Source organism: Canis aureus, chromosome 20, assembly GCF_053574225.1.
Source record: "Canis aureus isolate CA01 chromosome 20, VMU_Caureus_v.1.0, whole genome shotgun sequence".
Classification (NCBI taxonomy): Eukaryota; Metazoa; Chordata; class Mammalia; order Carnivora; family Canidae; genus Canis; species Canis aureus.
Genome location: NC_135630.1, coordinates 19,928,613 through 19,956,101, shown reverse-complemented (window position 1 = coordinate 19,956,101; position 27,489 = coordinate 19,928,613). Strand labels below are relative to the sequence as shown.

General features: G+C 34.8%; 1 long non-coding RNA gene and 1 pseudogene across 13 annotated transcripts in view; one reads left to right on the top strand and one right to left on the bottom strand.

The window, feature by feature from the left end:
• LOC144291523 (uncharacterized) overlaps window positions 1–27,489 on the bottom strand; it is a 777,143-nt gene that overhangs the window by 423,098 nt on the left and 326,556 nt on the right. The window lies entirely within an intron of this gene.
• LOC144291339 (large ribosomal subunit protein uL13 pseudogene) lies at window positions 17,715–20,368 on the top strand (annotated as a pseudogene).

The window sequence follows — 27,489 nt, the reverse complement described above, 5'->3', positions numbered from 1 at the left end:
CTGGGATCAAGCCCTACATCAGGCTCTCCACTCAGCAGTGAGTTTGCTTCTCCCTCCACCCTTCCCCCTGACTCATGCTCTTTCTTTCAAATAATTAAAAGAATCTTTTAAAAAATGGGAAGACATGAATAGATATTTTTCCAAAGAAGACATACAGATATACAGATTGTCAACAGACACATGAAAAGAAGTTCAACATCACTAATCATCAGGTGGTAAATGAGATAATAACCTTATACCTGTCAGAATGGCTAAAATCAAAAACACAGGAAATAACAAGTAGTGGCAAAGATGTGGAGAAAAAGGAAACTTCATACACTGTTGGTGGGAATGCAAGCTAGCATAGCCACCATGAAAAACAGTGTGGAGGCTCCTCAAAAATGCAATTACATGTGATCCCTTAATTCCATTATAGGTATTTGCCCAAAGAAAATGAAAATATTAATTAAAAAAGATTCTAACACTCCTGTGTTTACCCCAGTATTATTTACAATAGCCAAGATATGGAAGCAACCCAAGTGTAGTCAATAAATGAATGGATAAAGAAGATGTTGCTCATGTGTATATATAACTTGTACATATATATGTATGTATATAAAACTCAGTCATTAAAAGGAATGAAATCTGGTCATTTGTAACAACACGGGTGTACCTAAAGGATAAAATGTTAAATGAAATAAGTCAGACAGACAAATACCATACAATTTGAAACAAAAACAAAACACATGAACAAAGAAGCAAAACACACAAAAAGAGAAAAAAAAAAGGCAAACAACAACAACAACAACAAAACCATACTCCTAAATACAGAGAACAAACTAGTCTTGCCAGAGGGGTAGTGGGTGGGATGATGAGTGAAATAGATAAAGCGGATTAAGAGTACACTTATTTTGATGAGCACTGATAAATTGCTTATAAGTGCTGAATCATTATATAGCATACCTAAAGTGAAAATTAAAATTAAAAAATCCAAAAAGAGCACCTGGGTGGCTCAGTGGTTGAGTGTCTGCCTTTGGCTCAGATCATGATCCCAGGGTCCTTGGATCGAGTCCCATTATGAGGAGCCTGCTTCTCTCTCTACCTATGTCTCTACCTCTCTCTCTTGAGAAATGAATGAATGAATGAATGAATGAATGAATAAATAAATAAATAAATAAAATCTTTTAAAAATATAAAAATTAAACATAAAAAACAAAAAAAATATGTGTATCCTTTCAATCACAAATGCACCACACACCCTCATTAACACTCATACACACATACATTGCTAAATTAGAATGACGGTGATAGTAGATATAAGGTTCATGAGGGAGAGCAAAACTACATCTTTATAATCAAAAGATAATATAGAAAGATATCTCTGGCCTCCCTCTCCAAACCTGCTGATTATAATTTTATTTTAAGAAGTTATAAAGGAAGAAGTAGCAATTTTTCTATCACTCTCAACATGTATGAAAAAAAGAGGGATGCTTTACACTAATCTCTAAAGAACCACACTACACATAACATGGATGTAGGTATTGGGCAGTTGATCATAATTTTGGGTTTATTTCTAGTGCAGCAGAACCTTAAGAGATTTGTGTCAGATATCTCTAGTGAGCAAGTTTATGCAAAAACATCTGTTTTATGATCTTAAATATGCATATATGTCGCATTCATTAAGCATGTAATCCCTTTGCCTTTTTGGAGAGTCTAGATTTAAACAAAAGTCTCCAAGTAATCAGTGAAAAACATGTATCTCACTGGTCAATATCACTGAATAAAAGAGAGCTTCCAATAATTTCTCAAAGCTGTCCTAATGACTGTATCTACTTTTTCAAAAGATTCATATTGAAATAACAATGCTACAAATGGATCTACTGCTATTATTTGCTAGTGACACACAGGTCTAAAGGAGGAAAACAAATTGTTTTGTAAATATTGAACATAAAAGAAACCTCAGCAGCATGCATTTACCTTGAACATCCTGGAGGTAAGACAAGTAAGAAAGAGAAGAAAAGAGAAAACGATTTACTGTCCAGATGCTTTTTTCTAAACTCAATAGGTTTTAAAGCATATAAAACAGGATTTCAATCCCTATCTGCTCAAAATACATTGGAGTAAAGTTTTTCAAGTAAAACATGCAAAGACGTTTAAAAGTACCAATTATTTTTTGGTGAGGAAAATTTTAATGATCTGTTTCTGGGATATTATATATAAATTATATATGATGAAGTTTGAAATATAGGTGAGGTTTGGTGGGGTGAGATATGGAGCTGATGACCAAGAAAGAATTCTTGAGACATCTTTGGTACAAAATGGTAGTTTTATTAAAGCACGGGGACAGGACCTGTGGGCAGGAAGAGCTGCTGCCTACAGGGTCTGTGTGAGGGATGGTTGATTATATACCTGGAAGTTGGGAGGAGGGTACTGATTATATACCTGGAAGTTGGGAGGAGTTGAGGATAGGGTACTCTCTAAGGAATTTTGGAAGCAAGATTTCCAGGACCTTGAGGGGGCTAGCTATTATTGGGAAAAGGTCACTTATTACTGTCTAATAAAACCTGAGTCATGAAACCCTTCAGATGTACATTGGTGGGCCATGTGCTTGGGGGATGATTGCCAACGTGTATCTTAGGGGGTAGAGATAAAGGAAATTTCTAAAGGAATTTTTATATGTTAAAGTAGACTTACAGGATCCTGGGGGTTGGGCTAAGATTGCCTTTTGCCCCTAGCAAAGTATTAACATCCAGGCAGTTGAGTCCATAGAGGAATGTCACTCTGCCTGTTTCAAGGACTTATCAATGTGCTGCCCTGGGCTCCTGCTTTGTCTTCAATTAGTCCTCTGTTCCCTCATTATATTTATATTTAAATACACACACACACACACACACACATATATACACATATCATAAAACATATATATAGGTTTTAATTTTCATTTCCTTATATATGTATAAAAAAGATATATGTGTATGTATATATATATGTAAAGAAACAAGATAAGTGATAATCCTTTCAAAAAAAAAAAAAAAACACTGAATGCATACATGTTTACATAAAAAAAAAAAAAAAATACCTGTGCAAGCCTTGTGTATTTTTTCCCTTGTGTTCCATCTTTAGATCTCATCCTGACAAATTCTTGTTGAAACATTTCCAAGGCACTAACTTTCTCTCTTATCACTTTTATTTTAGAACTCTTTCAGACCCTCCCTATTCCTCAGATCCCTGAAATTTACCATCAGGCATCCAGGAATGGACACACTACAGTGCACTGACCTCAGCATAATTCTTAAGATATCATTCTGATGTATTCCCAAACTCTTTTGCTAGAAAAGAGGAAGTAGTCACAACACATAATACTCTTGATTCTAAACCAGTTAGTGACTTAGTTTGTTTCATAAAATTTCACAAAAAGTCCACAACTGGTAATATATTCCCTAAATGATTTCTCTTAAATATGGGTTTTAAATAGCAATAAAATCTTATACAAAAAAAAAAAAAAAATGTCAGAAAAATCAACTTAAAAAGGCAAGAAACAGTGCACTGCTTTGGAGATGTTAATGTACTTATGTTCCTTTATCTCTGATTATGACATTATCCAGAAGTATCAAGGATTATACAGATTGCCAACTTTTTAGATGCTATGCCCTAGTGCAAAGGAAATGTGTTTTCCATATAAAACCACTACATACACTGAGCCATATTTCCAGATACCCTTTACCAGCACTCCACTTTGGCTTTGCATTAAAACAAAATTTACTTAGAGGTCCCACAAATAATAGCTCTCCAGTGTCCAATTATTGCTGCACAATTCAAGGAAACATCTACTTATGGAAAGGCAGTGAGCCAATCACAAGTTCAAGTAAATAGTCTTTGAAAATTCAGTCCTATATTTCGTTAGTTTTCCTATGAAAACATTCAGCAGGACACCAAATAAAGGTTAAAAAGTTACATTGTCATATGCAAAATAACATAAGCCAGGGTAGTATGTTATACACATAAAACTCAGTATCAATACTTCCGTGTACATATACATAAATATACACACATATATGTAACTATAACTAATCAATTATGAGTTTTGAGAAATGGGTAAAACTAAGCCTATGGACTTGGCTTCTAGTGTCTGACAAGAACTAGCTTGAATTGCTGCCTCCCTCCTCAAAAATCTATCACAGAGAAATGTCAATAATTCAAGAACATGAAGAAGCATGAATTTGAGGAACTAATAAGATAAACTGTGAGAATCCACCTCAAAATGTCTACCTTTGAACTTGAGAGGGACAAATGCATTGCCCCAAAATACTGTCAAAGAAGAAATAACAAAATATGTAATCTTGGGTATTTAATTAACAACTTATTAAATGGTAGAATAATCAGGCAATAAAGCAGGAAGTATACAGAATAAATAGCATGATTACTGTATTTGACCTAGTTAACAATAAAATAAATGAAAAGTATATGTTTCTTTCAAATGCACGTAGATATATAATTGAATATATGCTGACTCATAATGCAATACTAAAAAAAATTCATTATACTTAAATCAGAGAATATGCTAATAAACCTGAAATGCAACTAATAACAAAAAATTAGAAAATATCCATACATCTGTAAATTAAGCAAAGCAGTTCTTAAAGTGGAGTCTTAAATTACTGATCTATTACTTTTAACTGCATCACCCAAATTTTCATATGTTGAATTTTTATTTTCATTCTCCTAAATTTTCAAGTGTTGAAATTTTATTTTCATTATTTAAATTCCTTTGAATATTCCCATTTGATCTATGCATTCTTCAGAAGTGTGTTTTTAAATTTCCAAATATCCAGCAATTTTTCAAATTTATTTCTGTTACTGATTTCTAATCAAATTCAGTTTTCTGCTATAAACATATTCTGTATCCTTTTTAAAAAAAAAATTATTTTTCTATTCGAGAGAGAGAGAGAGAAAGAAAGAGAGGCAGAGGGAGAAGCAGGCTTCATGCTGGGAGCCTGATATGGGACTGGATCCTGGGCCTCCAAGATCACACCCTCGATTGAAGGCGGCGCTAAACCGCTGAGCCACCAGAGCTGCCCAGTATCCTTTTTTTTTTTTAATTTAAGATTTGTTTTATGGATCAGAATACAGTCTATCTTAGTGAAAGTTCAAAATGCATTTGAGAATAGTGTGTTTTTTGTTTTGTTGGGTGTGAGGTGTTCTATAAATACTAATTAGGTCAATTGATAGTGTTGTTCAAGTCTTCTATATGCTTACCAATTTCTACATATTTGTTCTATCAGCTAATGATGCTGGAGTTTTAAATCCTCTAATTATAACCATATATATTTTTTTCAGTTTTATCTTTCTATTTGATATATTTTAAAGTTCTGATTTAGGTGCAAATCACTTACAATCATCATGTCTTAGAAAAATTGACTTTTATTATTATGTGGTGACTTTATCCCTATTTATTCTTTGTTCTGAAATATGTTTTATCTGATATTAATATAGGTATTCTAGTTTTCTTTTGGCTGGGGTTTGCATTGTATATTTTTTGCCATGTTCTTAACTTTTATTCTATCTATATCTTCATATTTGAAGATAGATTTGTATGGACATCATATAGTTTGATCTCTTGTTTTAATGTAATCTGACAACATCTGCCTTTTAACTGGTATGTTTAGGCCATTAACATTTAATATCATTTTGATATATTTGGCCAAAATTTATCATCTGTATAGCTGTTTTCTATTTGTTCCATCTCTTTTTTTTGTTTATTTTTTTTCTTTTGGTTTAATTGAGCAACAATTTTATTCTATTTTATCGCCTCTATGGATTGCCATTCTTTTAGGGAAAATTAGTGATTTTCTTAGGCTTTACAATACATATATTTAACTAGTCAAAGTAAATTTTCAAATAATACTTACACTGCTTTACATGTACTGCAAGGGCCTAAAGAAATTTTAAATTTTTCTTATAAAGTATGCCTCTAGCAATAAACTCCCACAGTATCTGTCTGAAAATGTCTTTCTCCGCACCCTACCATTTCTAAAAGGTATTTTCCCTGGGCATAGAATTTTGGGTTGATGATATACATTTTTTTTTTCTTTCACCATTTTATAAATGTCTCTTCATTGAGTACTAGCTTTCATTTTTTCTGGAAAAAAAAGAAAGTCATGGATTTTAAGTAAGACATGGATTAATGAACTAATGACTGGGTACTTAGTGATATATGAAAACTGGCTCACTATATGGAGAAACTAAAACTGGATTTCTATTCCATTTCATGTAAAAATGGTACACACTCCCTAAATCAAAGATATCATGGTGAGAAATAAGTCAATAAAGTTAATAAAGATTAATAAAAGGTAACAGATGAAAAGCACATGAATTCACAGCATCCAATGAAGGCTGTGTGTCAAGAAAAAGATATGATGGACAAAGTTAATAAACCTGTTTTCTATTATTCACAGATGATATCTGTAATATCTAAAAGCAACAAAGGTTTAATATCTAGAATTTATGAAGAACTTTTGCCAATCCATAATAAAAATACAGCAAATCAAAATGAGAAAATAGATATAGGACGTGAACAAGCATTTCACAAAAGAGAAGGCTCAAAAGAAGGCCACTAAGATGAAGACATAATAATTTATACTTAATACAATGGGAAAATATTAGAAAACTAGATAATTCAAGTGTCTAAGGAAATGGAGATATGAAAAATCTCATGAACTACTTGTGGAAGTTTAAACTGGCCCAGCCATTCTGAAGAATAATGTGACAATTTTAAGTTAAATTCAATGTAGGGTTGTGCTGTGATCTAGATAAAGTCATGTCCTGGATGTATGTTCCAGAAAAATTCTTGCATAAGTATGAGAATATATACATGAATGTTCATCCCAGTGTTGTTTTTAATACAAGTAACTTGAATGCAACCCAGGTGTACATCATCAGGGAAAATGGGCAATAAAATGTGCTGCATGAACACTCTAATACTGTGCAGCAGTTAGGGGTAAAAAGCTAGATCTAAACACAGAAACATCAACAGATATTTAAAACATGGTTCTGGGTGGAAAAAAAATAGAATGAGTTTATAACATGATAGCATTTATGTAAATTAAGTGTATATGCACATAAGCAAAATAATATGCAAATAAATTATTCAAATGATAAGAATTCAAATCAAATTATCTCCTACTTATGGTAAGACAGGAATGTAAGTAGAGAAAGCATTAAAAGAGAAGGAAAAGGGATCCCTGGGTGGCGCAGTGGTTTGGCGCCTGCCTTTGGCCCAGGGCTTGATCCTGGAGATCCGGGATCGAATCCCACATCGGGCTCCCGGTGCATGGAGCCTGCTTCTCCCTCTGCCTATGTCTCTGCCTCTCTCTCTTTCTCTCTCTGTGACTATCATAAATAAATAAATAAAAAATTAAAAAAAAAAAAAGAAGGAAAAGAAGGAAAGGAGGAAGAAAGAATGGACTGAAGGAAGGGGAAAAGCAAAAAGGCATAATTTTCTAAGTGTCCTAAGAACTTGGAACTATAATCAGACACTCTATCACAAGTCCAAAATAAATTAATAGATGGACTAATAGGTATTTGTTTAAATAGATTTGTAGATAAATGAGAGCTAGATTAATGCATGTGATTGGTAAGTGAGTAGGTAGGTAGATGGAGGGAGGGATGGATGGATATAGTAGGGTAGAGGGATGATACAGACAGATGATATAGAGACAGACATACATACATACAGGTAGATAGAAAGGAGACAACACTTTTTTGAATTAAGCGTGCAAGTTAGAGGTAGAATAGTAAACTTTGATGAATTATAATACCTCTTAATGATATTTCTGAAATGTAAAATTTATTTTAAATATATATCCAGGGGGCAGCCTGGGTGGCTCAGAGGTTTAGTGCTACCTTCCACCCAGGGCCTGATCCTGGAGACCCAGGATCAAGTCCCACATCAGGCTCCTTGCATGGAGCCTGCTTCTCCCTCTGTCTGTGTCTCTGCCTTTCTCTCTCTGTTTCTTATGAATAAATAAAAAAAAATCTTTAAAAAAAAAAAATATATATATATATATCCATTGGGAGCCCAATGGGTTAATTCCTCTTCCAAAGGCCTAAGGATATGTTTTTCTAATAAGAAGGTGAACTTTTTCCTTTATAACATTCTTGTATCCCACCCTATATCCATAAACATGCAATGTTGCATTAATTTCAGGTATACAATATAGTGATTCGACAATTCCATACATCACCAGTGCTCATCACAAATGCACTCTTTAATCCTCATCACCTATTTCACCCATCTCCCCATCCACCTCCTCTCTGGTAACAATTGGTTTGTTCTCTATAGTTAAGAGTATGTTTCTTGGTTTGTCTCTTTTTTGTTTTTTTTTTCCATTGCTCATGTGTTTTGTTTCTTAAATTCCACATATGAGTGAAATCATATGCTATTTGACTTTCTCTTAGATCCATGTTATTACAAATGGCAAGATTTCACTCTTTTTATGGTTAAATAATATTCCTCTGTATGTGTATGTGGTATGTGCGTGTGTGTGTGTTTGATATAACATCTTCTTTAGCCATTTATCTATCAATGGACCCTTGAGCTGATTCCAAAACCTGGCTATTGTAAATAAGCTGTTAAAAACATTGGGGTGCATGTAGCCCTTTGAATTAGTATGGGTTTTTTTTCCTTTTTTTTTTTTTTTTTTTTTTTGGTGGGGGGAATACCCAGTAGTGTGATTAGTGGACCATAAGGTAGTTCTATTTTTAACTTTTGTGGAAACTCCATACTGTTTTTCACAGTGGCTGTACCACTTTATATTCCCATCAACAGTGCAAAAGAGTTCCTTTTTCTCTACATCCTTGCTAACACTTCTTGTTTCTTGTATTTTTTATTTTAGTCATTCTGAAAGGTGTGAGGTGCTATCTCATTGGGATTTTGATTTGCATTTTCTCAATGATGAGTGATGCCGAGCATCTTTTCATGTGTTTGCCATCTGGAGGTCTGCTTTGTAGAAATGTTTATTAATGCCTTCTGCCCATTTTTATATTGGGTTATTTGTTTTTAGGGAATTGAGTTGTAAGTTCTTTAAATATTTTGGATACTGACCCTTTATCAGATAAGTCATTTATAAATATCTTCTCCCATTCTGTAGGTTGCCTTTTAGTTTTGTTGATTATTTCCCTTTGCTGGGCAGAAGGTTTTTATTTGGATGTGGTCCCGATAATTTATTTTTGCTTCTATTTCCTTTGCCTCAGGAGACACATTTAGAAAAAAGCTGCTATGGCCAATGTCAGAGAAGTTATTGCCTAGGCTCTCTTCTAGAATTTTTATGGTTCCAGGCCTGGCATTTATATCCTTAATCCATTTTGAGTTTATTTTTGTATATGGTGTAAGAAAGTGGTCCAGTTTAATTCCTTTGCCTCTAGCTGACCAGTTTTCCCAACATCATTTGTTTAAGAGACTGTCTTTTTCCCACTGGGTAATCTTGCCTACTTCGTTGAAGATTAATTGACTATATTATTCTTTCCCTTTGCTACATTGTGCAAACATGCAATTATCAAGTATAAACATCATAAATATCTTATAAAGGTTCATCATATATGAATATATTTATTACCCACAGGGATGATATAGAAAATTAAAATTCACAAATAAAATTCCTTTCTTCTTAACACCAGAGACCCAAGTTTAACAAAAAATGTTGGATTATCCTGTTGAGATTGTTTTAACAATGACTGTTTCAATTAATACTACTTGTACTTTCTTTCAATGTGTTTTGTTCCTATTTCTTCCTGTGCTGAACAAAACAGAATGATCCAATTTGAGCTGCATGCCTGTTTAGCTAAATGAGATTATTCAGTGGTCTAGTTAATCTTGAGTCATCAGAAGGCCTCAAATAGAATGAAATAATATATTCTATCCCCACTAGCTCAGCGCCTTTTATTTTTTTCCCAAAGAAGAAAGGTTTATGTTGTGAGAGAAGCAGAAGGTCTTAGATCATAACCATGAAGCACTAGGATAACAGGGGAGACTAGCCCGCCTGTATGTATGAATGTGAAATCCTATCTGTGCAGGTCACTGCCAGCATTGAAGGAGACAAGGGCACTGAATTTGTGCAGGAACTTCACTTTTTACTTCATCCAACTGGGGAAAAAGGGAATGGTGATTATAACCAATGCTACACATGAATCTTCGGTATTTTACTAATCTTTCCACTATGCAGAGGCACTTTGTTTGACAAGCCAACAGACTTTCAATGGTCATGTCCTCTCCCTTCAAATCTCTTTTAAACTGTTAAAGACATAGCCAGCATCCTGGCTCCTATCATCCTCCCACCCTTCTTCTCTTACCTTTATTCTTGGTGAAAGCTAATTTAAGGCTCTCTCTAGTCAAGGGACAGTGCTTTCAGGGAAAACACATTGGGCTGTATATACACTTGATCAAAAACATTTGAAATGTGTACAAAGGCAACCAAGTCCGACAAAGAAAAGGACAGCTGCATAAAGATATCATACCTATAAAAGAGCTAGTTGTAAAAGCTCTGGCTAACCAAACAGCAAGTTAAACAAGCACAATTATGGGTATACTGTCCCCTTTCCCGTTTCATTCTATCTATGCATATAAAACTCACTAATTAGCATTGCATCGTCGTCCTAAATTCTAATTTCTCTTCATTTTCCTGACAAGCCTGCTTTCTTTCATGTCTGCCAACACTAAAAAAAAAAAAACTCAATTTTCTAGGGTTCTTCCACTTTTTGCATTATTTTACCCACTTTTCTTCCCACAATGTGCATTTTTACAATGATTAAATATTTTAAAATACACATTATGTACCATAACACACTATTCTTTCTCAAAAAATTCACTGATTTTTTTTAAATGAAAAATATCTAAAGATATTCAGGGACTTCTCTGAATAACTTACAGGCAGACTTCATAAATTATAATTTAGATATAAGCCTAGGCAACATTATTTCACATTCTATGGGCTTGAAAGAAGCAAACATAACAGAAAAAAAAAACAATAGTTTAGCTAATTTGTACACAAAATGCCTCAAGGTTATGCTAGGTTGCCTACCAGTACATTCTCATCAGTGACACACTCAATAGAGTAGCACTGGACTATGTAGCATGGCAGTCCCAATGCAGCAATGACGCATAGAAATCTGAGCAGAATATCAATGATTAAATACATCAAAATATACGAAAGCAAATTCCAATGTGCAAGGCAAGATCTAACATAATAAGGTAATGAAAACATTCATCAACAAGGAAAAATCATGGACTGCTCATGATAGGAAACCAAAGCACAAAGCAATAACCTTGAGATCTAGTCAGGCAGGTCTCTAAATCTCAGTCACTGTTGGACTCTTCTTCCTCCTGGCGAAAAACAATCCCAATGACTGTTGCCTTAGCCTCCTTGAGAATAAGGGTAGATGGGTTTGGAAGTCTCTAGGCCATTCTCTAAAGGGATTTCTAGAGCGATTTCTCTAGAGAGATTTCTCTAAAAAGAGAAACTAACCTGCTACTGTGATCTCCAATATTGTAATTGGAGAAATCTAAATGCACAGAAGTTTTATGATGCTCAGAGATAAAGGACAACTTTGTATAAAGTCTGCAAGTAAAACAATTATGTACCCAAGATTATCAACTACCTACCTACCTACCTACCTACTGACCTACTTACCTAATCTAATCATCTTCTCTAAAATGATCATAATTCAGATATTTTTGTCAAAAGCACAAAACTATATGACTTTTATTTTGGGATGTTATTCATATCACTAGCTCACATCATTTAATACTTGAAAGAGACACACTGATGTGAGTATACAAAACACAGTTTCTATTCTGGTTATAATCATGAAGATTTAAAAAAAAAAATAATCATGAAGATTTGATAATGTGGGATCCCTGGGTGGCGCAGCGGTTTGGCGCCTGCCTTTGGCCCGGGGCGTGATCCTGGAGACCCGGGATCGAATCCCACATCGGGCTCCCGGTGCATGGAGCCTGCTTCTCCCTCTGCCTGTGTCTCTGCCTCTCTGTCTCTCTCTGTGTGACTATCATGAATAAATAAATAAAATCTTTAAAAAAAAAAAAAAAAAAAAGATTTGATAATGTCTCCAGTAAATCATCACATGGTGTTTAGATGTGTAATTTTTATGTAGTCTGCATTATTATTTTTCATGTCTATTAATAAACATTTAAAAAATCTATTAACATAAATGTTTGCATTGTTCACATGTAGTAACAAATGTTAACACTTTTTGAATTGACACTTGGGCAACCTTGTTTTTTCCTTCTTTATTCAACTTTCATATGTACTTTTGCTTTCAGGGAACATAATATTCTATTTTTAATTCATTATTAAATATTTGACAAGCTGGACAATTGGCTAGTTATAATGGATGTAAAAGTTTTTGTTTCTAACAATATTATAGCATTATTCCATTTGGTTTTTTGTAACAAAAGAAATGTGTTAATATTTTAATGATTTTTAATAGAGTCTACAATTCAAAATTCAAAAGGATTTGAATTATGTAATTTTTTAAGGAATTAGGTTTTTGGATTAATCATTTACATCTTAAAATTATTTTTATTAAAATACTTAAAATCACAATTTCCTCTTCCCCTATTTGAGTAAACACAGTATATTCTTTGGACTTGGGGTCTTACAGTGCCTTGAGTCATCATTTGTTATCTCTTACATTCTTGCTTAAGAGTATGTGGTTTGGGGCACCTGAGCGGCTCAGTCCATTGAACATCCAGCTCTTGATTTTGGCTCAGGTTGTGATGTCAGGAGTCCTGGGATCAGGCCCATGTTGGGCTTCTTACTCAACGGGGAGTCTACTTGAGACCTCTCCCTTTCCCTCTGCTCCTCCTTCACTTGTGCTCTCTAATATAAATAAGTCTTTAAAAAAAAAAAAAAAAAGCATGAGGCTTAATGCATAGTGACCAATAAATCTCTGCCTCATAGATATATTTTTTTAAAAATTGCATCTCTCTCATAAAGAGAATGTCTGCATCTGTTTATATACACACACATAGTAATGTATACATAAACATCCTTATCCATATTTAGAGACACAGATAATTTATTTCCTAGTTAGCTGGTTTCTAGATAAAGAATTTGTACTTGTACATCTTCTAATTGTATATTACATCTCATAATATCCTATATACCTCACAACTATCATCAGATTTTTCCTAATTATGTATAGTGGTCTATTTCTTAGCCATCACTATGTAGATGTTTTAGGTATGACATAGTTGGTTTCATTCCAGAACCATAAAATGATCCCTGTGAATTTATGTAGTAATATACCTCAGCATTCATTATATATTCTACTACCTTATTGATAATATTTTAATCACTTCTTCTCAATCTCTTTAAGAAGGAAAACAATCCTCTTGAATTGACTACATAAGTGATGATTAAAGTCTAATAACTTATTAAATAGTACTGGATAAAAATCAGAGCTACATTGAATAACCTCTGAATGTCAGGTAAATATCTGGAAAGACTATCACTCCTATCAAAGTGGGTGCCTTTGAGGATGTACTCAGCCTAAGAATCCCTCTCAACATTTTGCTGCAGAAAGTCACTATCAATTAAAAGAACTGAGATAAAACTCGATAGGCATCCAAGACATAGCAATTAAGATTTCTGTGATGTGACTCTTTCTTAACTTTACAAATTTATTTCATTCCACATCTCTCCAGACCTGTCTCTATTACACCCTGTGTCTTACAATCTTAAAATCCCACCTCATTTTCAATGTTTGGTAAAAATGGCATATTACTTACAAACACCTTAAAAGTAAAGTTGACTATTTAATACATTGCTCTATTGATTAGTCATCTGTCTCCCCAACCACACAACGAGCCTTGAAATTATGGATGATATTCTTATCACCTTTCAATCCCAGGCAAGCGTTAATAATAGAAGCACAGGAGGCACATATTAGAGAACTATTAAATGAGTGAAAATGTTAATAGCTAAATGACATCTAATTCTCTCAAATTTAGATAGGGGCTCTATTTTATAATTTCCAATTAGTGAAAGTATGAGATTGAACTGAGTTTGTCTAAGAGCATATTAACAAATTATAGCTTAAGTGCTAATAAAAATAAAATATCTGTAAAGGAAAAGTATCCTTTACTTCTAAAAAGAAAAGCTATATACTTATTACAAAAGTAATCAATGAGGGTTGTATAAATTCAAACAAAAAAGAGATGATAATGCAAATGTTAATAATGCCCACTCCAATTATACTTTTCTAAGGTAACTACTATTAATAGTTTATTATGTAGGATTCTATACAGATATAATACCACCTTCTTGGTTATTTTAAAATAGGATATATGCATATATTATTTAATTATGCTGTACTCTGAACAAGTATCACAGTTCCTTCAACCATTACTCCTTGTTGAATAATTAGGCAGGCTGTTTTAAATTATTTTTTTTATATATTTTGTTATGGCTACTATAAAAAATGCGGCAATGGCACACTTGCATATTGCTTTTGTTGCTACTGAATAGATTTTTAGAAAGGAGTCTGAGGTAGCAAAATATATGTGCACATTGACATTTTGATAGTTACTTACAGATTGTGGCAATTCACATTTCCACTAAAACTGTATGACTTTGATTCCTGAACCTTGACAATTCTTTTTTTTTTTTTTTTTTTAAGATTTTATTTATTTATTCATGAGAGACAGAGAGAGAGAGAGAGAGGCAGAGACACAGGCAGAGGGAGAAGCAGACTCCAAGCAGGGAGCCCGATGCAGGACTCGATCCCAGGTCTCCAGGATCAGGCCCTGGGTGGAAGGCGGCACTAAACCACTGAGCCACCCAGGCTTCCCCACCTTGACAATTCTTGAATGAATTTATAATATTTTTGTGAAGAAGGTTTTTTTTTAATAAGATTTTAAATTTTAGAACAGTTTTTGATTTAAGAATTATGTCAAAGATAACAGATTTATCCAGTTGTCCCTAATATGAACATCTTGTATTAACATGGTTTATTTGTTATAATTAATAAACCAATACTGATACATTCTCAATAACTAAAATCCGTATTCTATTTAGATATCCTGTTTTTGTTTTGCATGCTTTTTCTTTTCCAGGATCCTATCCAGGATATCACATTACATAGTTATCATGTCTCCTTGGGGTTCTCTTGGCTGAGAACTTCTCAGATTTTCCTTGCCATGAGTTCATAATGATACAAATAAATGACTGAGTAAATAAGGGAGGATATGTAATTCTCCAATACAGAAGAATTTCCAAATAACTTATATAGGTATTCCACCCTCAAGTAGGAGGAATAGAACTCTTTATTGCTCCAGAAAGTGTTTTTTCCAAAAAGGATTATGAAAAGGGAGGGAGAGAAAAAGACTAGCTTAACTGTAGTAAACTTGACAAACACTACCTCAAGCTGGGTGATGATAGTTAACATAAACAGTGATAAATCATGCTGATAGCATATACTCTTGATATGATGTGTTGAAAATGGCACTATTCCTCTGTGGTCTCCCCCAAAACCTATAACCCTAGTCTACTCATGAAAAAAACATCAGACAAATCCCAACTGAATGATATCCTACAGAAGATCTGATCAGTAGTCCTCAACCTGTCAAATATTCTTAATGTTTTCTAATCTAATCATTGAAAAACAATGATGTTCCACTAGCTCTATTTCTTAGAGCACATAAGATCTGAAAATTGAATTACTGATTTTCACAGTACCTTTCAGGAGGTGAAAATTTATTAAATGGGTGAATGAATAAGCTGTTGTTTAGTACTTCTTAAGGAGTCTGTATCTAATGTAAATTTGTTATGTTTCTATTCTTGTCACAAGTGAACATTTCTAGGCCCTTTAACAACCATTAGGGGGAGGGGTCCTGTTCTTCATCCTAAAGGTTGTAAACCTGATTCCCTTTTAAAGGTAGCTGTAGTATTCGGAATGTTTTTTGTAAACTTCAAACTTCTTATATCTATTTGGATATTTACAGGCTGTTCTAAGTACCAGACTGCAAAATACTTGCTTAAAATCATGCACACACATTAAAAATCCCATAAACAAAATTTTCCAGTTTTAAACATACCGAGACACAAACAATATCACATATGGGATAACAAATGGAGAGAGCTTTTGCCAATGCCTGGGGCCTTTGGCAATATTAACACTTGGTACAATCTTTTGAAGAATTCTAAAGCATGTGGCAAACTGTTCCCATGCAAATGTTATATCCAGGGACACAGCGGTACTGTAATGATGGGTCACTTGGAATGTATGTAACTCTCCTCATTCTTCTGATTTACTAAGCAACTTGCATAGTTGTCTCATATCGCCACTCAAATATCCTCTTACAAAAGGGATATTATAAAGATGAGTGAAATCGTTTTTGCAAAGTACTTTAGGTTTCCAAACAGAATCACTGGACAAATATAGCTGATTATTATGATTAAAATCACAAAAAATTCACTATCCAGATCCCATTGTAATATTCATAATTATATTTGACTTAATTGTTATATCATACTTCCCACCAGCACAAACATGAACTAGTAATTTTTTTTATATCATAAAGCCAAACTTAAGTTCTGTGTTAACACTTATATATTCATGATAACAGTAGCAGTCTTTTTCATAAAACAGACCCTGAATAATTCTCTTTGTTGTTTTGGCAGTTTCTAAGAGTTGTAGGTGGCTAACTCTCACTAGAACTTAATTGAAAGCCTATTCATTAGTTATGTATTTGTGAAAAATAACAAAAACACCAAACAAAAAGCAAACATTGAAATATGCTGCCAAGAGGAAATTGAAGAAGGAAAAGCTGTTTCTAACATTTTCAAGAGTTAAGAATGATCTCTTTCAATTTGATAAAAACATCATTATTGGTTCTATAGTTTTAAAAAATACAGTCTGCATACCTTCTTCCTTTTTCTTTAGTTTGAAAAAAAGCCAAAGAAAAATCTAGTAGTGTCCTATCTTTGCTCGTTTAAAAAAAGTATGTCTCTGGGACGCCTGGGTGGCTCAGCAGTTAAGCGTCTGCCTTCGGCTCAGGGTATGATTCTGGAGTCCTGGGATAGATCCCCACCCCCACCCCCACCGGTCTCCCTGCATGGAGCCTACTTCTTCCTCTGCCCATGTCTCTGCCTCTCTCTCTCTCTGTCTCTCATGAATAAATAAAATCTTTTTTTTTTATATAAATAAAATCTTAAAAAAAAAAAGTATTTCTTTTAGATTAATGTCTTAGAGGTTCCTGTGTGAGAGGATAAATACACCATCCAGGTGGATGCTAAAGAAAAAGAAGACTTGAAAAGTTGTGCTGAGTTTGTCTCCCTAAAAGACGAGGATTGAAAAGTATAAAAAAGAGCTGGGAGGAGGAAAAACATAATTCCATTTGATCAGATCACCACTGAGGACTTGAATGAAGTCTTCTCAGAAATCAAACTGGTCAAGGAGTATCGCTATTGGCCTGACAAGACAATTGAAAATTTATAAACTTATTCTGGGGAAAAGCTCTGACCTTCATATTATAAACACTGGATTTTTAAAATAATGATATAAAAATAAATTTAAAAAAATTACACAGTAAACATATGTATTATATATGATATAAATATATGTATACACACACATATATAGTGAAGTGATTACTGAGATAAGTATAATGAACAATCTGACTTAGTGTTGGATTTTCTTTCTTTTGAATATCATGAGACATGTCCAGGGGTCCTGGGCAGGGACAGGTCCAAGTAGGTAGAGTATGGGGTTTCCCAGGAATATAAATAGGGTGCAATCAGAGTCTGCATGGTGAACTGTATGACATCAGGTGTAGGGGCAGATCCCAATGGAAGGGCAGGGAGAGGATGTCTGGGATGCACTAAATATCAAGATTGGAAAACAGAAAGGCAGAGTAAGACCTGAGATACTGCAGCTCCCACAGATCAACCCAATGGAAGCCTAATCTCACAGGATGGGTGGAATCCAAATAAATCCAAAGGGTTTTCAAAGATCACACTTAAGTTTAAAATACTACTTAAGATTCTTTAGCCAATAAAAGATGAGATGCTAATACAATCTATATTAACAAGTTAATCACAATGTGAAGATCATCCAGCATCACTGACAGATAAAGGAAAATGACTTTTCTAGAATCTTAATAATGACTGGAATTTTTCACTTCTAGAGCGTCTAGGATTCAGAGTCCAGCCATGAACATGGAATAGCTCTCTATTTTCAATATATTTTTTTCTAACAATTAAAAACAAATTTTGTCCATGCTATTTCTATTCATGTAAGAACCACAGGAGGGTACATGAAATGATTTGGAACAAACGTGGAAAATAAAAAATATCTTACAAAGTCATCTGAAGATACTCTTCCTTTCAAACCATGTTCATTTGACCAAAACTTTTATATAACACATAATGGATCAATTTACATGATGGAAATGGTAAACATATATTTTCATAATTCTATGTATATTTTTATTTTGAATAAACCGAAACAAGTTCCAGGTTTTCAATTTTTCTCTCCCCCTGACTCAAAGTACATTGTCATTTAATATAGACTTTAAAAAAAAATCTGCTAGAGTGAAATTTTACATAACACATAAATGTGCTAATATTTCAAAAGCACAAATGTACGTCCAAACTAGGATAAATGAAGCAAGAAAAAGAAAGAGAAGGCAACCAAACTGGAAAGGAAGAAGTAAAATTATGTTTATAGGTGACATGATCTTATTTATACATAATTCTAAAAACTCTACCAAAAAAAAATAATAATAACCTGTTAGAACAAATAAACAAATTTGGTAAGTTACAGAACACAAATTGATAGATGAAACTCACTTGTGTTTCTATACACACTGAACTATTCAAAAAGGAAAGAATATTATCTATAACAGGATCAAAAAGAATAAATACTCAAGAATGAACATAAGCAAAGAGTGAAAGACTTGTATGCTGAAAACTACTTTGATGAAAGAAATTAAAGACACAAATAAATGGAAAGACATTCTGTGTTCATAGATTAAAGGCTTAATATTGTTAAAAGGCCATACTCCCCAAAGCAATCCACAGTTTTGATGTTATTCCCATCAAAATTCTAATGGCATTTTCACCACAGAAGACTTAGATAGCTATAGCAATCTTGAAAAAAAAAAAAAAAAAAAGATGTAAGTATCACACTTCCTAATTAAATATATATTACAAAGCTATGGTAACTAAAACAGTATGGTATTGCCTAAAGATGGACATATAGATCAAAGAAACAGAACTGACAATTTAGAAATAAATCTATGCACAATGGTCAAGGGTGCCAAAAATATACAATGGGGAAAGGATAATCTATTCAACAAATGGAGTTGGAAAAATTGGATAAAAAAAGAATGAAATTGGACCCTTATCTCACACCATAAACAAAACTCAAATCAAAATGGATTCATTAAAAAAACAAAAAACAAAAAAAAACAAAAAAAAATGGATTCATTATTTAAATGTAAGACCTGAAATATAAAAGTCCTAGGAAAAAACATAGACAGGCAGCATTATGACATTGGTTTTGGCAATTATTTCATGGACATATCACCAAAAGCACAGGCAACAAAGCAAAAATAAACAAATGGGGGACAGCATCTAATGAAAAAGCTTCTGTACAGCAAAGGAAACACCAGAGTGAAAAGACAACCTGGGAGAAATGGGAGAAAATATTTGCAAACCATATACCCAATAAGGAGTAATATTCAAAATTCAAGAGCTTTTCTTAGGCAGTGGCTGAAGATGGAAGAGGGGCAGTCCTGGTGCTCTATGGCCAAGGCCATCTCCTGGGCTCACTGGTGGCGGTTGTGGCCAAACAGGTGCCGCTAGGCCAGAAGGTCATAGTTGTGTGCTGTGAGGGCATCAACATTTCTGGCAATTTCTACAGACACAAGTTGTTTCTGGCCTTCCTCCACAAGCAACCCATCCCATGGCCCCTATCACTTCCAGGATGCCCAGCCACATCTTTTGGTGGACAGTGGAAGGCATGCTGCCCAATAAAACCAAGCAAGGCCAGACTTTCCTGGACTGCCTCAGATGTTTGATCGGATCCTACCACCCTACAACATGAAAAAGCAGATGGTGGCTCCTGATGCCTTCAAGGTTGTGCAACCGAAGACTACACGAAAGTTAACTCAACTGGGGTACCTGGCTCATGCTGGCTGGAAGTACCAAGCAGTAACAGACACTCAGGAGGAGAAGAGGAAGAAGAAGGCCAAGATCATTACTAGAAGGAAAAACAGCTTGTAAGGCTACAGAAACAGGTCTAAAAGAACATGGAGAAGAAAATGGATGAATACACAGAGGTCCTCAAGACCCACAGATTCCTGGTCTGAGCCCAATACAATGTCCTGTTTATTCCTCATGCTTGGTCTGGTCTGCCTTCCTCCATCTTGCTGTAGGAATAGGGGACTTCCAGGGGCTGCTGTCCAGATGCCATAGGCAGCCTGGGGCTTAGAATGCTGGAAACGTAGAAAGGGCCTTAATAACTGCTATTAAGAAAGGTCTTCTAAGGAGCTTAAAGAGTTCTAAGAGTTTTGAGACATCATTGCCTGTGACCTAAGTATTCATGAGAGTTTTAAGAAATGTACAGTTGGAATAACTAGTGCAGTTTCACTATTTGCAAAAGAGATCTGGTACATGATTGGAGGGGAACCCTGCAGTGTGAATGGGGCATGTGTAAACTCCCCACATGGTCAGGTTCTGTACTCCTCTGGTAGGGCGTGAGGGTATTGGGGACCAAGCCTGGTGTTATACAAAAGCATTTCCTGACGTGTATTCTGGGAAGTACAGCCAAGGGGTCACAGGTGCTGCCCTCGTGCTTTCCCAGTATTTTGTGCCAAAACTAGTAACTTATTTTTAAAGAAAAAAATACAAAAAGAACTCCTTCAACCCAATACTAAAAACAAACAACAACAACAACAACAAAACAGATTTAAAATGGGCAAAGGATTTGAATATACATTTCTCGAAAGACATACAAATGGCCAACAAGTATATGAAGAAGTTCATTCTTCACTAGAAGAGCATTAATAATCACCAAGGAAGTGCAAAGCCAAACCATATTGAGGTAGCAGCACCTCACATCTGTCAGGATAATTTTTCTTTTAAAGATAACTTTAGGTGACATTGTGGAGAATTTGGAACTCTTTCACACTGGTAGTGGGAATGTACAATGGGGCAGCCTTCTCCATTTTATTTATTCTTTTTGGAACTCCTGCTATTCTAATGTTGGACTTTTGGGGAAAGTCATCAAAATGATGTGACCACTGATTGACCCATAAGCTGGAGCTGGACACCCAGAGGCTCTTCACCCCCACCCCTATTCTTGGGATGTGGTTTCCGCTTGCTTTTCCCACTCCAAGGGACATAGCCTTGAGGTAGTGATGTGGTGTTAACACTTGCATCTGGTGTACCAGACTGAACCCAGTTAAGGACTCTCTATAAGAATTCAAGATTAAACTTTTAAGATTTGGAGGGTGGGTGCAGGGATCCATTTGTCTTACTATCACCCAAGACAAGCCTCATATGTAGGTTCCTTTTTTCATTAAAACCACCACCTACCAACCTGGAGTGGCCTACCACTTTCTTTGGCCTCTCCCTGCCCTCTAAGTAGAGAGGCCAATTTCAGATTACATCAGAGAAGCTCCTGGAGGGCTGTGAAACAATAGACATCTTGAATTAATCATTTTCATGTTTTAGATTTTCTCTCATATTTACTACCCTCGTCTTTTTGCCCTACTTTTCATAAAGCCATTGACTTCATCTATCAATTTCTCATTTTTTAAATTGTTGTGGGTTATTTTTGTTTAATTGCAACATTCATGCATTTAATTTCCATGAAACTTGCCTTATTTTCTGATCTATTTTATAGCATTCTATATTTTTAAAGGAAGAGTCTCTCAGATTAATGAGACTAATTAGGGAAGAGTTAAGGTTTTTTTTTTTTTAATATTCTATTTATTTGAGAGAGAGTGCACGCATGCATGAGTGGGGAGAGGGGCAGAGGGTGAAGCAGACTCCCCACTGAGCAGGGAACCCAACATGGGACTACATCCCAGGATCATAGGATTGTGACCTGAGCGCAAGGCACACACAACTGCTGAGCCACCCAGGCAGCTCAGGAAGATTTTATTTAGAAGAATTTTTGACTTTGCTGTTTTTGCTCTTATCTTAATAATATCTTTTCTCCCTAAAATATTTACTTCCTACATGTCATATTTTTCTATCATTTATCTCTGTCATTCTCTCTTATGTTCCTACTTTCTTAAAACGAATGGCTATCCCTGGTTATACATTCATATTTAAGAATAAAGCAATAAAAATAAATGTGTGTGTGTCATTTGTTTGCTGATGGACATCACCACTCTTGTAAGTATATTAACCTTCCCTCAATTTTGCCAGACGCCTAAATAAGAGGACATTCAACTTTTACTTTGGCTGTTAAACAGTCACCTAGATTTCACCAAAGTATTCATTAAATTTAAATGATAAAGCATCTTTGTTTGGATTTAGTTTAGTTTCACTCTTTTTTTGGAGGGGAATTTTTAAAAAATTTCTAAGTGAAGTATATTTGACATATAATATTACCATTTGTTTTAGGCGTACAACATAGTGACTCAAGAATTATATACAAAATGCTCACCACATAAGTATATTACAATATTATTCAATATATCCCCTATGCTGTACTTTTCATCCCCGTGACTTATTTATAACTGGAAGTTTGTACCTCTAAATCCCCTTCACCCATCCCACATTCCTCCCCTTGGCAATCATTAATTTGTCCTTTATATTTCACAACTCAACAAATAATCCAATTAAAAAATGGGCAAAAGACTTGGACATTTTTCCAGAGAAGACCTACAGACGGCCAAGAGACACATGAAAAGAAGTTCAACATCATTAATTAGGGAAATGCAAGTCAAAACCACAATGAGATACTGGCTCACATCTGTCAGAATGGCTAAAATAAGAATGCAAGAAATAACAAGTGTTGGTAAGGAAGTGAAGGGAAAGCTCTTGCACTGTTGGTGAGAATGTATATTGAAATTATGTATGTATGTATAATATGAAAAATAATAGAGAAGTTCCTCAAAAAAACTAAAACTGGAGTACCATGTAATCCAGTAATTCCAATTCTAGGTATTTATCTGAAGAAAATAACAACACTAATTCAAAAAGCTGAATCATTTACGAGCAAAATTTACAATAGCCAAGATATGGAAAATAGACGCATGGATCATCAATAGATGAGTGGATAAAAAAAAGATGTGATTGATATATATATATATATATATAGATATATATATATATACACAATGAAATATCATCCATAAAAACAATGAAATCTTGCTATTCACAACAACATGGATGGATCCAGAGGGTATTATGCTAGGTGAAATAAGCCAGACAGATAAAGACAAATATCATGATATCACTTATATGTGGAATCTAAAAAATAAACCAACAACAGGAGAAACAGACTCTGGTTTCTTTGTTTTGTTTTTTATCTTTTTCTGTCTGTGGGGCAGACTGCAAGCAGAGATTTGTGTCAACTATTCTTCAAACAGATTTTCCAAATACTTAATGCCTTTCTCTTCAATCCCATGCATTATTTCTACTCTTCATCCTGACAGATCTATCGCTTGAAAGGCTCCTGTGTTCCCCTGGACATGTTACTTCCCTCCAAGACCATGGTAGCATGACTGAGCCATCCTCTCACCAGTTAACACTCAGGTATGCAGCTTCTTTTCAGCAGAAAGTATCTAAAAGCTGTCTGGTATTTTTATTACCATGGGGTTTGCAACTCTAGATATTTTCATAGCTGCCAAACAAAAAACTTTCCCAAAGCCAAAGATTTTCAGCCCCCATACACATGGTTAGAATGTGTCCAGGAGGTGACTCAATAAAGTGAGATACTGCACACATACATGCCATAATTGGAGCTCTCTGAATCCAGATGGAACAGTCCTGATATACAAAGGGAAATGGTCTCTATTAGTATACTGTCTGGATTCAGACCGTTTGGTGTAAGAGACCACCGCATCCTATTGAACACTCCAAAATTTTTAAGTAAAAATGATGCATATGTATTGTGAGAGTGTGTTACTCTCCTTCATTTTCCATTGGATCACTTGGTTTAGCCATATAGATTTTCTCAATGTATCACATTCTATATTGCTATTCTCACATTCTATATTGACATCTCTGGTTATTATGGCCCATTAAAGAAAATCTAGCCATTTTGCTCAAGTATCTTTTCCCTTGCCTAAGATTTAAAAATCCTGGGCAGCCCTGGTGGCTTAGCAGTTAGGCGCTGCCTTCAGCCCAGCCTTCAGCTTCAGCTGGTCTCTCTCTGTCTCTCATGAATAAATAAATAAAATCTTAAAAAAAAAATCCTAGTCTCAATTGATCCCATTTTAACTCATTAGCTGCTTATTTTATTCTAACTCATGAATTAGACCTAGTTTCTTTCATTCTTATAGTAAACTCTTGTGCTTTGGAAGAAAGCTTCAACCTTCACTACCATCAAGAATGTTTTTCTCTCTCTCTCTCTCTCACAGTAGCATTAGATTCAAATACTCTGGGCTATCAGAATACTTTTCCAACACACTTTGTTGAACAAGGATAAATATAGGGGTATATAATTCTTAGCTACTATGGGTGCAACTTTGAAGATAGCTTCAATCTCTCAGTCTTATGTCCTTTAACACAGTATGTGCATATGTTTAATCTAACACCTCCTCACTAGAAATGCCTGCATCTGGGAAGCTGGAATTTCCAAGAAGCCATTTCAAATTCTTAACTTTAATTAATACTGAAACTTTAATAACTAAAGGGACTTTAAAATTTTCCCTGTGGCTCCCATAGGGATATAGTGAGGAGTTTTTATCACTCTATACATTCTCCTTAAACTTCATTGTTTACTTCCACAAACATATATTGAGCTTCTACATGTAAACATATTTTTTTTAATTTGAGATCTATGGAAAATCAGACAAATCTCTGTCCTTTCAGGCCTAGAGTCTTATCATACAAACAGAAAATTGAAAGTGATACAAAAAAACAAAAATATCTAGTTGTGTTGTGTGTTGTTAAAAAAAAAAAAAAAAAAAGCAAAAGTGAGGGGAGCCTGGGTAGCTTAGTCAGTTAAGCGTCTGACTTGGCTCAGGTCATGATCTCAGGGTCCTGAGATGGAGCATCAGGTCCAGATTCCTCACTCAGCAGGGAGTCTGCTTTTCCTTCTCCCTCGGCCCCTCCCCCATCTTGTGCTCTGCCCTCCCATCTCTAATGAAAAGTACAGGGCAAAATGGAGTGATGGGAAAAGTTATCACAATGGTTGGTCAGGAAAGGGAACATTTAAGCAAAATCCTGGATGAAATGCAATGTGAACAGTGTTAAGATATGAGGATAAAGCATAATGAGCAAAGAACAGGAAAAACAAGATCCTGAAGTGAGAACAAACTTGCAAGATGAGTTGAAAGGTAATTGTAGCTACCAGGTAGTGGTGGAGTTGAAATGTCAGGAGATAACTGTAGTGAGAGAGGCATGAAGATCTCAGCGGTCAGTCTGCCTCTCATTCTAGGTGAGATGCTAAGCTAATTAGAAGTGTGCAAACCAAGGGAGTGTTGTATTTAGTGTATGTTTTTTTTTAAATCCTTTTTTTATTGCTTTGAGAAAAATTGCCCATGGAGGGCAAGATTGGAGGCAGAAAAGTTATGTCTTCTTAAAAATTCAAGAGAAACAATAATGACTTTGATTCTTCTATGTCTGATGATGCTAGTCCAAGACAATGAATGTGGTCATCTTTTGAAGATTAAAACACACTTTGAAAAAAGTTATAGAACTTGCATTTTAGATGTTTACAACAAAGTGAGAGGGAAAAAAAAATGTGGTTTCTAGGATTTTTTCCTGGAGTAACAAGTGGTGCCACTATTTGCTAAAATATAAAAGGGGAGTAACAGGCTTATCAATGGGTCATACACAGCTCTGTTTTAAATGTACTGAATATTTATTAGATATCTAAATGGAGATGCAGAATAGGGAACATGTAAGTACATAGTTCAGTGGTCAGGACTCTAAGATAAATTTGAAAATCATCAACATATAGATATGATATAAAGCCTTACCCACATTAAGATCACATATGTAAATAGAGAATAAAAGACCAAGGTCAAAACCCTGAAACATTAATATTTAAAGGTGAAGAAGGGAAAATACCAGTGAAGATGATAAGGAAGGTAGAACCAAGGAACTTACCTATCAAAAGTCTACTTCAAGATAAAACTCACTTTTAAAAAAAGGGGGGGGAGGTCTTTTGCTTATTTCTCATATAAATTCTGATAATAAAGGACATGAGTCTATATTTCCCTGAGTTCTAATAGAATTACATGGACTCTAAGATCCCCCTATTGGTGTAATTTAAAAGTTCATACAAATTTGCAAAACTTACCACAAAGGTAATCAACAGCTGGGATCCAAGCTTTTTAAAAAAAATTTTAGTTGAAGTACAATATATACACATTAAACACGTGAAGTACATTGATTTTAAGTGTACATTTTGATAACTGTTTATATATATGCAATGCCTTTTTTTTTCCTGACACCACCTCTAATACCAAATTGTGTGATTTTTCTGACACCAGCTCAGTGTCCAACAATTCAGTTCAATTCTGACATATACTCCCAGAGTTAGCACAGACCCCACGGGTTCAAGATCAGTTCTGCAAGGCCACCCCCACTACAGGTACCAGTCAAAAGGGAGAAGGGAGAGACACCTGTACCTCTGACCAACTAGCTATAAATCAGGAGTTCCCACAAACTCTTTCTCAAGTTCCATAATTTACTAGAGTGTCTCACTGAACTCAGAAAAACACTTCACTTACATGTACTCATTAATCATAAAGGATACTACACAGGAATAGCTAAACGGTAAGATGTGTAGGGCAAAGAATGTAGAGGAAGGGAGTGGTGCAGAACTTTTATGTCCTCTCAGAGCATATCACTCTTGATATGTTCACCAACTCAGAAACTCCTTGAACCCTAACCTTTAGTGCCCTTCTGGAGGTTTCATTATATGACCATGACTGATTAAATCAGTGTCCAAAGTTTGTTAACTTCAGTTCTAGTCCCTCTACCCTCCGTGGAGGTCAGAGGGTGAGGCTGAAAGTTCTAATCCACTAATCATGGCTTGGTCTTTTTGGTGACCAGCCCCCTCCCTGAAGCCATCAGCCATTCATTAGCATACAAAAGGCACTGAGCACTGAAAAGACACTGAGCCTTTTAAGAATCGTGCTGGGAACTGGGTAAAAAGACCAAATATTTTATTTTTTATTATACCAACACACACACACTCTTGAAGTAAAACTCAGATCAAGATACAGAATAATTTGGGAACTTGTTTCCACAGTGTTAATAATTATTTCAGGCCTGCTTCTCTTCTGGCTCCAATATC